This window comes from Panthera onca, chromosome D1 (assembly GCF_046562875.1).
Source record: "Panthera onca isolate mPanOnc1 chromosome D1, mPanOnc1 haplotype 2, whole genome shotgun sequence".
NCBI lineage: Eukaryota > Metazoa > Chordata > Mammalia > Carnivora > Felidae > Panthera > Panthera onca.
The window spans coordinates 17,645,610-17,659,206 of record NC_138348.1 but is presented as its reverse complement, the minus strand read 5'-3'; the positions used below and the strand labels follow the sequence as shown (position 1 = coordinate 17,659,206).

The following is a 13,597-nucleotide window of genomic DNA, read 5'->3' as shown; positions in this document are numbered from 1 at the left end:
AATGGGATAACCAGAGGCAGGGCTGTGTGTTTCAGGTGGGTCCCAGCAGGAAACAGACTGATCACTCACATTGGATGACTTAAAAGAGAGTTTGATAAAGGGGACCGTCTACAGAGATCTGGGTGGGATGTAGGGAAATCTCAAGGGACAGTGCTGTGCCCCAGGTGACGGTGGTCCCCGCTACCACCCCCAGGCCGGTGTGGGGAAGGCTGCCTGGCAGGAGCCGTGAATGCCGGCCGCCCCTTCATTGCCATCCTGAGCCCTGGCCTGGGGCCTTGGGCTGTGTGTGCCCTGGGGACAGAGTGTGTGACAGTCCACCTATGCAAAGGTCAGCATGGATTCACACCCCTGACCCCAGCCGTCTCGGATGGAGAGGCCAAGGCAAGCTGCTGATACAAAATCAAATTTATCCCAAGTTCACCACCAGGACCTCAAATGATCTTTTTCCCTTTCTGCGCCCCATCCCTCTGCACCTCTCATTTTCTTTCCACCATCTCTTTCCCTCTCCCCCCACCTTTCTCCTCTTCCTCCTCCTTCCTCCTCTCTCCTCTCTCTGTCCTGGCCCAGACCCCCCACTTTCAACCTCCCTCAACACCTAACACTTCCAAAGAACTACTCCCCAGTCAGAATGCCCTCTCTTTTGACTTAACGTTTCCGGAGAAGGAGGGAGGGGAGGGAGGTGTGGAGTTAGTTGTTTAGTTAGTTGGGGCCCCAGCCACCCTGGGAACTGAGTCTAATGAACAGGGGCTCTCAGGGGCTCCCGCGGGTGGACAGGCTTCGCATTCCGTGAATGCCCGGGGTTCCTGGCCATCCGGAACAATTGGCCCACCTGCCCGGCAGCCTGGTCCGTCCAGGGAGGTGGTGGTCAGTCCTGAGGGTGACCGGCTGCTCTGGGTGCGTGCTGAGGGACAGGGGGTCGGCCAGAGCATCGGCACTATTTCGGGTGACCGGTGAGGGACCAGGAAAGACAGGAACCAACGAGATGGGATTGGTGTGTGCTAGGCACTGGGCAAAGGGCTTTCACCTGCATGAATTCTCATGTTGGCCAGCCACAGCACTCACCATTATAGATCAGGAAAGCGATGCAGGGGGGCCAGCTGAGAGCTCGTGTCTGTGGAGGGTCCTGTGAGGAGCAGGGAGTAAGTAGAGTGCAGGCCAGTAACCGTATGGGTTGGGTGCCTACCGCGCGCCAGGCACGGGGCTGTCCTCAGGAGGACTGTTGTCGTCTCGTACGATTCCAGAAGGGAGTGGATGTGGCTGGTGGTCAAACACCTGGGATGTCAGGGCTGGATGGCAGGCATCTTCTAGAAACCCAAACGCTCTGTTGAACAGATGGGCCACTGAGTCCCGGAGGGAGGAGGTGGCTTCCCCAAGTGCATGGCGAGTCTTCACCTTCTACCTCACTGCAGTATTTCTCCAGGACATGTGTCCTGCTTCCAGTCTCCCCTGTGTCGAAGTTGATTTTTATTCCCCTCCTCAAACAATTAAGCTTTAATATACCAAAAACCTAAGGTTGAAAAAGAAGATTCATCTCTGTGACACAAGCCATCAGCTACCTTCTGGGGTTTCCTCACTTCCTTCTTCTCGAAAGGGCTCAGGTTGGAAGTTGCAGAGGACCCAGCCATCAGGGGTGCTGGCCAAAGCCGCCACCCCGGAGCAGGCGATGGGGAGCCAGAAATGCTCCAGGAAGGGAGGGAAGGGTGCTGAGGTTGTCTACAGGGGGTCAGGCAGGCGTTGAGAGTTCTCTCTGGGGGTGTTGGTTTGGTGCTGACAGCACTGGAACATTCCTTTCCTTGCTGCTCCCTGAGGCACATCAATGCACTGGTGGAATAAAGATTCCACACCCCCCCCCACCCCCCAGGGACGATGGGTGCTCGAATCAAGTGTAGTTCGTGTAAATTCTTCCCAGAGAAGATCTCTAAGGGGTCCAGGAGCCTCGGCAATGCAATGGAATGTTTGGATGTTTTTTAATTGTTCTGGAAGTAGGATCTATAGAGTTCATTAGATTATTTATTTATGTTGATGTATTTATTTACATGTTTTTTAAATTTATTTTTGAGGGAGCGCACGGGGCGGGGGGGGGGGAGGGGCAGAGAGAGAGAGGGAGACACAGAATCCCAAGCAGGCTCCAGGCTCTGAGCTGTCAGCACAGAGCCCGACGCGGGGCTCGAACCCACGGACCGCGAGATCGTGACCTGAGCCGAAGTCGGACGCTTAACCGACTGAGTCACCCAGGTGCCTCTAGATTTATTTTTAAATGGCAAAAAGAAGGTGGATTTATTTGTATGCTTATTTTGTTATGAAATGTACATAAAGAAGAGTTGTGAAGTGTATTGCGTAACGTAAAGGATGATGAAACAAACACGGACCAATCATCCAGCTCGAGAAACAGGACACATTGTCACTGTCTCAGACACCCCCCGGGGGCCCCTCCCAGATCGTATCTCCCTCCTTCCCCCCCAAGATGACTACTCTCCTGAGTTCTTAAAAATTTATCATCCCCTTGCTTTCTTTATAGTTTTCCCACCTATGAACTCATTCCTAAATGACGTATTGTTTGGGCTATGCCCATTTTTGAACTTTTAAACTGCAAAAGTTTATACTATACAAGGATTTATACTAGAAATATTCAGACTTGCTTTTCGAGCTCCACATTCCGTTGCTTCTGAGACCCAACCCTGTCGATGTGTGAACCTGAGGTCCGTTCCTTTTCTCTGCTCCATAGTCTGCCTTTATGTAGCTCAACCACAGCTCGGCAGGCCCTGGACATTCGGGGTGTTTCCAGGATCTGAGACTCACGGACGGCGTTCTGTAGACATTCTCTTATACGTGTGTAAGGGTTTCTCTGGGGAAAACAACCAACGGGGTTGGGTTGGGTCGGACGGCTGGGTCACGGGTATGTGCATATCAGCTTTAGCCAAGCCATCTCACGAGTGTTTCCACCAATTTACATGCCCATCAGCCCGTGAAGGAGAGTTCCAGTCTCCCTGCACCCCGCAGGTGCTGATGTTGTCAGGCATTTTTGGTTTTGTCAATCTGGAGAGTGTTTGCGGTGGGGGAGGGGCTGGTAATGTTATTTAATTTGCATTTCTTTAGCGTTTCATAAGACTGAGCACTTTTTACACATTCCTTGGCCACTGGGTTTCCTCCCTGTAGAGGACAGCTCCGATCTATCACCCACTTTTCTACTGAGTTGTAGGTTTTGTTATTGATTGATCCGTATAAGGTTTTTTGTTTGTTTCACTTTTACATTCTAGACGTCAATCCTTTGCCGTTATATGAATTGCAAATACCTTCTCACACCATGGTTTTTCTTTTGATTTGCGTTACCGTGTTTCCAAAGGGTCTATGACCCCAGAAAAGATTGATAACCACTTACATTAAGGTTCTGTAAACAGGAGGCATGTGAGCTAGAAAACCTCATACTTTTGTTAAGCCGAGTGGCATTACAGTGAATTGAACTGGAAATCAAAAATGTTGCCTTAGGGGCAACTGGGAGGCTCAGTGGGTTGGGTGTCCCACTTTGGCTCAGATCACGATCTCGCGGTTCGTGGGTTCGAGCCCCACGTCGGGCTCTGTGCTGACAGCTCAGAGCCTGGAGCCTGCTTCGGATTCTGTGTCTCCCTCTCTCTCTGCCCCTCCCCTACTCACGTTCTGTCCCTCTCTCTCAAAAATAAATAAACGTTAAAAAAAGAGTGTCACGGGGGCGCCTGGGTGGCTCAGTCGGTTAAGCGTCCGACTTCAGCTCAGGTCACAATCTCGCAGTCCATGAGTTCGAGCCCCGCGTCGGGCTCTGGGCTGATGGCTCGGAGCCTGGAGCCTGCTTCCAATTCTGTGTCTCCCTCTCTCTCTGCCCCTCCCCCATTCATGCTCTGTCTCTCTCTGTCTCAAAAATAAATAAACGTTAAAAAAAAATTAAAAAAAAAAAAGAAAAAAAAGTGTCACCTTAAAAGCCAAGATTCTAGCTTCTTTTGAAATACCAGACTAGCCGGGCCTGTGGCTCCTGCGTGGTGGGGGCCACGAGTGGACACAGGGCCGGTGCTGTCCATCACCCGAGTCCCTATGGCTTCCCAGATGCCGAGGGTCCACTGCCACTTATCACCCTCGGGCAGCATGGAGATTCCCTTCCACTGGCCTTTTCCAGTTGCGTATGTCATTTGTGGGCCTTCTCATGTGGTCAGCTCGCTGTCCCTCTGCACCCATCACCCGACACTACTCCATCTACTCCCGTGGCTGTCATTTCTGCTGTCACGTAGATGCGTCCGGTAGGACCACGACTTAGAACTGATCTCTGTCCTGAGTCCTGAGCAAGAGGAAATTTCACCTCATCTACGGAGCTGGTTTGATCAAGGCCTTTCCACAAGGACCTGGCTCCTTAAGGAGCGCGGAGAGGGAAGAAGGGCCCGGGAATCAGGTGCCATCGTCTGTTTGGGAGGACTGGTGGTGACCAATCAGACCGAGCCCATCGCCTTGATCCCCAGAAGAAGGAGAAGAGAGGGCTATGGCAGAGATACCTGGTTTCCTGTTTATCTGAGGACACCTCGATTCATATCGCATTTATATCCATCAGCGTGCTGAGCCTCGAAGGCCCAGACTCTGGGTGTCTGAGATAGAATGAAGTTATACAACCTGCTCCAGCTGGCTTTACACCCAATCTGGGAGGTTCGACAGCCCTGCAGCCAAGGGGCTCTTTAGCGCGGCTCATTTCTTGCACACTTACTCTGTACCAGCTGCTGTGCTGGGAGCTTTATGTGCAGCCTTATCGTCGCATCGACACAATTCCGCGTGGTGTAGCAACCCAGTCCTCATTTTCAGATGCAGAGATGGAAACCGTCAGGTGACCTAGCATCACGGAATACCGTAGGGGTTCCCCGCTCAGGCGTTGGGAGTTCCACCTGTCTGGGTTCCAGCCCTGGCCCCGTTGTCCCGGTGTTCCCGGACAAATTACTGTTCCGGAGCCTCGACCTCCCCGCCGATCAAATGGGAATAATAACACACTTACGGCTCAAGGTTTGTGTGAGAAGCCGGTGAACGGTGTCGTGGAACATTTGGCACGGGACTCCCACAGAACAGGGATGAGAAGGAGCTGGGGTGCAAAGTCTAGTTCTCGCATCCCTGGCTTTCACCGGACCTTCTGCGAAAGCCCCCGCTCTCCCGTTCGCCACAATCACGAAATGCCCGTTTCCTGCCCTGAACTGCCAACCCCTCCTCCCCACCCTTCTTCAGAGTCCCACTGTCCTGTCTAGGACACACAGACAGCTGTGGCTGGGCGGGCCCTGTGTCCATTCTGTGGGGCTGTGGGCTGTGGGAGGTTCTTTGGGGGAGCGGGGGGTGGATTTTTCTCCTGGGGTTAGTCCCTGCCCATCTTCACTGGGGAAAAACCGGGCGGGGCAGAAACATTCCAATTTCTCTTGGCATTTTCCATTACCGTTTTCCTTCTCTCTCTGAGTGGCTATCCCATCAACCCCAGGCCATCAGTGAAGACGTGGATGGCCGAGTTCCCACGACCAGTCGGAGCGTATAGGACCTGAGCTACAGGCCTGCGGCATGACGTGGAACTTGCTGTGTCGTCCTGGACAGATCTAGAAACTGGTCGTAGCAAAGCCCTTTCTGGCCTTTCCCCGTTTGCTCTGAAGTCTGACCGGCCCACTGAGGTTGGCTGCGTTGATTTCAGCCCCCTGCGCCTCCCTCTTGAGTTGCACCTTCTACAGAAGCCTTCCCCGCCTCCCCAGAACAGTGTGGGAATGAAGAGTGGGCCTTAGGGGTCAGGCCGCCTGGGCTTGAACCCTAGTTCTGCCCCTCACTGGCTGTGTGTCCTGGGGAGAGTTACTGAACTTCTCTGTGCTTACGTCCTTATCTTAGGACGTCCTTATCTCAGGACAGAGCCCTATGCAGGGCGGGCATTCTGTCTTGGCTGTCACTCTCGTCGGAGTCAGGCTTGTGCAAGAAGCATAGGCTTTCCCTGGGTCCTTCCACTAGCTTGCCCTGTGACTCTAGGTGTCTCTTGTAATCTCGCCAAGCCTGGTCTGGGTTGCCCCCCGGGAGAGTGGTTGCAGGACCCGCTTCAGGGGCGTGAGATCCGTGTGTCTCACAGGCCTCGTGCTCAGAAGGGCCTCCCGCTCGGTGATTCTCCGCTGTTGCCCTCCTGAAACGCCCAATAACTTTTAAGCCTTTAGCACAAGGTCCTGCAAATCATGGCTTGCGTTTCTCTCTCCTGTCTTGTGCCTCACCTTGGCTGGAGTGGGCAGCAGGGCCCGTGGCTGGTCCGACAGGGGCCACCCTGCACAGAATTCTGGAGGCTCCTGCTGGCTGCCACTCCCCAGCCGTGGCTGATTCACCAGGCTCTGGGCCTCCACGGGCACAAGGGCCACTGTCCCCCGCCAGGTGACATGTGAGCTGTTTTCAGTGGAAACTTTTCAGCTTGGGATTCTGACCTCGGAGTGGGTTGATTTAGGCTATCTGCTGCCATGGAACTGACCATAAATTTTCTGCGTATTAGGTGATTTCAAGGAAAAAAAATCAATTTTAATAGCAGCAATCAAAACTGTAGAAACCCGCAACTGCCATCATGGTGCTGCTTTACATCTGGGTTTGCAGGACAGGAAGGCAAAGAGCCAGAGGGTCCCCAGCGCCCTGCTGGGGCAGGGGTGGGGGCGGGAGGGGGAGGGGTGGGGGGAGGGGACCCATCAGACTGGACCAAAGCCTCCTTGATAGCGGCTCTTCAGACGTAACATTTTGTGTTACGGCTGGTTAATCTTTAAGCCGGAATGTATTCTTTATTCAATGATAATTATGAATTGTTTCATAGCTAATTCATTCTCATGATTGAAACCCCAAAACCAAAAAAGGATAGAGGGAGAAAAGTCTCCCTCCTGCCCTCCTTCCTGGAGGCAGCCCGTGTTCTCCGGGCTCTTGTGTGCTTCCGAGAGAGTTTATTTGTATTCGAGAAAAAAAAAATTATGTATTTATACTCCTATATTTCACCCATTTTAATACAAATGGTCACATACAATGTCCACGGTCTGCACCTTGCTTTTTCGGGATGTATCTTGGAGACAGTTCTTCATTCACTCAAGCTGAGTTTCTTTGTTCTTTTATATGGCTGCACGGTGGTCTGTTTAAAGAGCCCTGCCCTGGGGCGCCTGGGTGGCGCAGTCAGTTAAGCGTCCGACTTCAGCCAGGTCACGATCTCGCGGTCCGTGAGTTCGAGCCCCGCGTCGGGCTCTGGGCTGATGGCTCGGAGCCTGGAGCCTGTTTCTGATTCTGTGTCTCCCTCTCTCTGACCCTCCCCCGTTCATGCTCTGTCTCTCTCTGTCCCAAAAAATAAATGAAAAACGTTGAAAAAAAAAAAAAATTAAAAAAAAAAAAAATAAAGAGCCCTGCCCTTATTTAACCGGTCTCCCTGGTTATGATGGATGGCAGGCTGTTTCCATTCTTTAGAGCTGTGCGTCTTGAACAAATTCTGTTCCCCCCTCAGCTCACCGCTGACACCTGTTTAAGGGGCAAATGGCGCCGTTCCCTTCGTCGAGCCTTCCTTACACGCCGCCTGTTACAGCTCCAGCCGATTTCCAGACGCGCTCCCTGGAGACACGGGCCCTCCTCTGTACCCTTCCTTTCCCTCTCCCAGCAACCTCCGGGAGTCCACGCTGAACCTCCATGGTCTACCCTCACCTCTCAGACACCCCCCTTTCCCTCCCCACCGCCACCTCCCGAGACCCAGGCTCCACTGTGTTGGGCTTGGACCGTTGCAGTACCTCTCCCTCCCGCTGATGGAAACCGCATCAGGTCACTCTCCCCCCCCTTCCACGGGCGGATGCCCAGGAGATAACCCCCCCCCACCTCCTGCCGTCGTCTCCCTCGCGTTATCCCACAACCACACTCCGAGCTCTTTCCGGTCTCCAATTATATGCACGTACTGTGCCTTCTGCCTACGACATCATACCCACGTCAGTACTTTCCTTCACCTTCCCGACACCCACTCCCTTGAAATCTCAGCTTCCAGGGCACTCTTCCCCAGAGAGGCCTGCTCTGAGGTCCCACCGACAAGCAGTCGTCCACGCAAGGTGGCCGGCACCGCACCCTGTTCATTTCCTCACCTCATCCGTCCCTGTACGTAATGATACCTTTGCGGCGTGTGCCTTTGGTTAGGGTCTGGTCCCCCCACTATCATGTGGTCTGTTGCGGGCAGGGATGTGTGTCTTGTTCACAACTTTGTCTCTTGTCCTTAGTGTGGGACCTCAGCAGTGTTCATCAAATGAAGGCACGGTTCTGAGCCCTCCGTCTTTGCCAGCCCTGCACTCAGCATTGGACCCCCCAAGTTTCCTAAACCAGAGGGATGTGCACCTTCCTGGTAATATGACCCGATGAGGAAGGGCTAACTCTGCCACAGAGGAAGCCTGGAAGGGATGAGGACCATTCCACGGGTGACGGAGAAGGGAAAGGGCTTTCAGGCAGAGGGTATAGCCTGAGCAAAGGTGCAGAGACATTAACGCTCACAGCCCGTCCGGGGAGAGGGTGTCTCCCAGTAGGGACACAGGTATGTGGTGAGAGGGGACAAGGCAAGCTAGGAAATTTCCCTGAGGTCCTGCCGCGGTGGGTCAAGGAGTTTGAATATTTTTGTTGTGTTTTATTTCTTTGCATCCCTAGCCCTTCTCTTGTGCTGCACAATACGGTGGGCGTGTAACGAAAAATCCCGGATGTAAACTGGTAACCCACGGTGTTACCTCTGTTTTACAAAAGGGGAGACCAATGGTCCCAGATTCCAAAGCGACTCGCCTTGCACCTGCTTACTCTCCTCGGTCGTATTTATTGGAAGCTCCTTGTATTCGTGAGGGGAACCCACGTTGCCGTAACAAAGAGACTTTCATTCTCCCGCCACCCCCCCCCCGCCCCCACCCCACCGCGTAAAGAACAAAGACCTTACCTTTGGGTGAGTGGATCCCGTCACTCAGTCGTTTGGTGACTCAGGTTCTTTCCATCTCGTTTCTCCACCATTCCCTCGGGTGTTGTAAACATCTACGGGGTGAAGCTGGGTCTCAGCCATGTCCTGTTTGTAGACGGAAGGGAGGTGACAAGAGATGGAGGAGGAAACGTGCCCGCTGTCTTAGAGGCTCCGTCTCAGATGGAGGACGCGCCACTTTTGCTGACATAAAGTGCAAGGCAAGGACTCGGCCAACTGCAAAAAACGCCAGGAAGCGTAGTCTAGCTGGGCGGCTGGGTGCCCACCTACAATCCCACTGCTCGGGAGGAAGACGACAATGTGTCTGGTGGACGATTAGCCGAGGAACCTGCCATAGCAGACCCCAGGTCACCAGGAGCAGGTGGCTGGAGGCTTGGCTGGTGGGTGACGCCAGGTCCCCGTGCTCTCGTCACTCAGGGCATAGAGCCATGAGCTTTGCCCCTGCCTCCTGCCAGGGAGAGGACCTTGGGGTTCCCCCGGCTGTGTCTGCCCATTTCTCTGCACGGTGCTCTCAGTGCTCCGACCCGGCCTCAGCCCCTCTGCTATCTTTCATTCTTGGCTGGCGATGCCTCTGAGCCAGACCTGGACCTTGGCCTTGCTACTCAGTAAAGAGACGTGCTCGGCAGGTTAAGCATCAGGGTCCATAGTCTAATGGTTCGTCGGGACTATGTGACAGGAGAAACACTTTTAAGCACTTGAGAAGCAAATTTTGAAACACGGAAACAAGCCATTAATTACAAATCATTATTATTCGGTGATTAACATGGGCCCCAGCTATGGACTGGAATGTTTGCGTCCCCCCGACCGAATTTATAAACTGCATTTTAAGGCCCGCGATGGTGGGATTAGGAGGTGGGGCCTTTGGGAGATGATTCGGTCGTTAGGGGGAGCCCTTGTGAATGAGATTAGTGCCCTTGTTATAAAGGAGGCAGGAAAGATCCCTGGCCCTTCCCCCACTGGTGGCTGAAGCTAGAAAGCACCGTCCATGAACCAGAGGCAGGCCCTCACCAGACACTGAATCTGCTGGCGCCTCGAGCTTGGACCTCCAGAACTGCAAGAAATATATTTCCGTTATTTATAAGCCATTCAGGCTACGGGATACCATCACAACAGCCCGAGTGGGCTAAGACCAGTCCCCCAAAGACTTTCTTGCTAATATTGTAGTAGCCAACTAGGGGTCACTGTACGCACCCCAAGGTGATAAACTTGCGTCCGAAAGTTCTGTACTATAAATCCAAACGGACTTCGATCGCAAATAGTATAAAACCTCATTAATATTAAAATTAGCAATAGCTAATATTTATTGAGCACTTACCGCGTCTGGCGCTCTGTAGCACCTTCTACAGCATCATCTCTCATTTACTCATTACCACGCCTGAATGGAGCACTGTCATTAGCCCCGTTTTCAGACAAGGGTGCGGGGAGTTCGAGTGGTCACCTGACCAAGGCTGCGTAATCGGCACAGAGCAAAGCTAAGGTTTGATTGCAGCTCACCTCCGGAACCTCGGCTCCTAAGAAGCTGCTAGCCTAAGGGTCACGGAAGTAACTTTCCCTGAAGACCTGCAAGGTGCTACCCAGCTTCTTGAACCTGGTGGTGCCCCTGGTCTGTCTCTCTCCCCATTCCAGCTGAAGAGATGGAGATACGGGGGGTCAAGTACGCGCAACTAGGGAGTTCTCTTGTTGGCCTCCCTCCCCTGCAGAGAACAGACGCTATGTGTGCCCTTGGTGGGGGTTGGGGGGGGTGGCCCTCCTACATGGGCAACCCTTGGGATGCTCCACGTTGCTGGGAAGGGAAACCTTGGCTCCTCTCCCCCTGAGAAAAGCCAGCAGGCCCTGAGATGGCCAGCAAATCTCCCCTCCGGCTCCTCTCCACGTCCGCAACCACCTGCCTTGTCCTTCCCGCCTCCTCTTGTGGATCCAAGGGCTGAAGATTTCCTCCTCATCCCCTCCCTCCCACCCCTCCCCTTGCCCCTCCCACTCCAGCCTCTTCAAGCAGCCCCCCATCTTTCTGAAATGTTAGCAAACCAGATAACGTCACCTTCTGCCTAGAACCCTCTCACGTGCCCAGTACCCTCGCAGTAAAGCCGCTGCTGGGCACCGGAGACTCTGCATGACCTGGCTTTGCCTCCGTTCCAGGCTGTTCCCGTCTCCTCCTCTGTCACCCCCCTCCCCAGCCCCACGGGTGCTCCGCCGGCTGCAAATAAAAAGGGGGCGGGTGGAGCAAGGGCCTGCGAACAAATCAACTTGGAAAATTCCGTGTTCTCTATGCGTTCTTGGAAATCAGCCCGGTCTTCCCCAGATTTCTTTGATCGTGGCTGAAGGAATGTCCTGCCCATCAGCTCCTTTGAGTCTGCTCCTGCGGCTGGATGGGCTCCCTTCCCCGCCCTGTACTTGCCCGCCTCCACACCTTTGCTCCTGCTCCCTTCGCCCACCACACCCCTGCCCAGAACACCCTCTCTGACCCCCCTTCCCGCAGGGAAACATTTCAAGGCCCAGCTCAAAAGCCATATTTCCCACGAACCTTCCTGATTTCACTCCACTTGCTTTCCTCAACCTGTAGCGTTAGCCTGGGCCTCTCCCTGACCTTGAATTGTAAAGCCAGCCGGGATGTAGGGTCACCTGTGGTCTGACTTTGACTCCTCCCTGAACTATGAGTTTTTTAAGGCAAGGGACTGAAGCTCAGCGTCCTTTCGTATCTCATATGGGGCCCGGCACGTTACAGGTGCTCTGCAAACATTCCTTGAGCAAGAACTGAGAAAGGAGACGCAAGGTGTGAAGAGCAAAGACCCTGCCCAGCCCCAGCTCTGGTTTCCATGGCAACCACCAGGGAGGGACATCAGGGAGGCTCTGAGGCCCCGGGGTCGCCTGGCCTGACTCTGGGCATGGCAGACAGACCGAGAGGCTTCCCTGGCAGCTCAGGAGCAGGTGACGGGGACTCCAGTGCCGTCATGACAGGCTCTACGTGTCCGGTCTGGGCGTCCTTGGAGAAACGTGTCATCTGTCATCTGCAGATTGGCAGCAACGGAAGGACCCAGGGTAAGACTGCCTCACTTATAGCAGGTTGTATCCATCCTTTCCTGAGTCCAGAAATTGCACAGATTTGGGCCAGGACCCAAAGGAACATATTCTGGGGGCCACGGGTGTGTGCCAGAGCCAGGTCCCAAGCCCTGGGGCTCGCGTGGCCAGGCAGGCAGTGGGAATGACAGAAGTAGGCAGGGCAGAGTTCGAGCTCCTCTGGGAGAGCCCGGCCCTGCCTGGAGGGGGCGCCCTGCTCAGTGCCAGCCTGTGACACCAACAGAGAATGGGCACCCGGGAAAGCCAGACCTTCTGATTTGTATGTGAATCTCCTGATTTAAAAAAAAACTGCTTTGGAGCGCCTGGGTGGCTCAGTTGGTTAGACGTCCAACATTGGCTCAGGTCATGATTTTGCGGTTCGTGAGTTCAAGCTTCACGTCCGGCTCTGTGCCGACAGCTCAGAGCCTGGAGCCTGCTTCGGATTCTGTGTCTCCCCCTCTCTCTGTCCCTCCCCTGCTCATGCTCTGACTCTCTCTCTCTCTCTCTCTCTCAAAAATAAATAAACATTAAAAATGTTTTTAAAAACATAAACATAGTATAATTATATACTATGTAAGAGTGTCCGACTTCGGCTCAGGTCATGATCTCGCGGTCTGTGGGTTCGAGCCCCACGTCGGGCTCTGTGCTGACGGCTCGGAGCCTGGAGCCTGCTTCCGATCCTGTGTCTCCCTCTCTCTCTGCCCCTCCCCCGCCGCTCACAAATAAATACACATTTAAAACAGTTAAAACACTGGCTCAGAAATGCTAACATAGGTGAAAGCCGCGTATCAGTCCTGGGTTCAGCAAACGGTGCTGAATGTCAGCAGCATGCACCTGAGTTTTGTTCTAACAAGTACGTCAGAGTTGGGGTTCATGTTGGAAGTGCATGTCAGGAGTGCACAGCAGCCACATATTCTACCCGAGGGGCTCTGAGCAGAGAGCCACGCGGTGGGTGCTGTGATGTGACACAATATCTCGGTCCTGTGTCCACTCACACGTTGGTGTCAGAAGCCCGCCCTGCTGAACTGCCTGGCTCCAGCCCCTCCCCTGGCACGCTGCACCTGCCTGGCAGGGAAGGGTCGCGTTCTTTCTCTCAGAGCCCGGTGGCCCCACGGAAGCCTTTCCGCCTGCAGCCAATGGGTTGGGGACGCACATATGTCCTAGCCCAGGCGTAGAGGTGTGCAGCTCTAAGTCAGGGGCCGTGGCACCCACTGCCCGAGTCCCTGCCCACCAAGACCCCCTCCCACACTCAGCCCCGCTCCCTGGAGAAGACACCTGTCACAGTCTTCTTCTCCAGCGGGCAGAGGCGGGGCCGAGAGAGGCCTGCTGCTATTACACATGACCCTTGGCCAGGTGGTGTGGGGTGCGGGAGGGAGGCGACGTGGCTGCTGTGTGGTCCCCCTCTGTCATTTGTGTCCTCCTCTCCTGGTGGCAGGCACGGCTCCCAACCAACCTTGGAACTGAGTGGACTGGGTGACGTGTCCCCTCACCCTGACCACCCTGCCCCCGCCTCCATGCTTGGAGAGAGAGAGAGAGAGAGGGGAGAGAGACAGACAGACACAGAGACAGTGCCCGGGATCATGG

General features: G+C 54.2%; 2 long non-coding RNA genes across 5 annotated transcripts in view; one reads left to right on the top strand and one right to left on the bottom strand.

Annotated features, from left to right (window-relative positions):
• Positions 1–13,597, top strand: part of LOC132661685 (uncharacterized) — a 97,677-nt gene that overhangs the window by 36,582 nt on the left and 47,498 nt on the right. The gene's annotated exons all lie outside the window — the stretch shown is intronic.
• On the bottom strand, positions 7,377–13,584 carry LOC144612957 (uncharacterized). Of its 2 annotated transcripts, XR_013550194.2 has the most exons (4): positions 10,998–13,584; positions 10,275–10,407; positions 8,924–9,046; positions 7,377–7,491 (listed from the first exon to the last, which is right to left on the bottom strand). It is a non-coding gene; the product is annotated as an uncharacterized LOC144612957 (long non-coding RNA). The 2 variants fall into 2 exon arrangements; XR_013550193.2 differs by lacking the exon at positions 10,998–13,584 and having other exon boundaries at positions 10,275–10,925.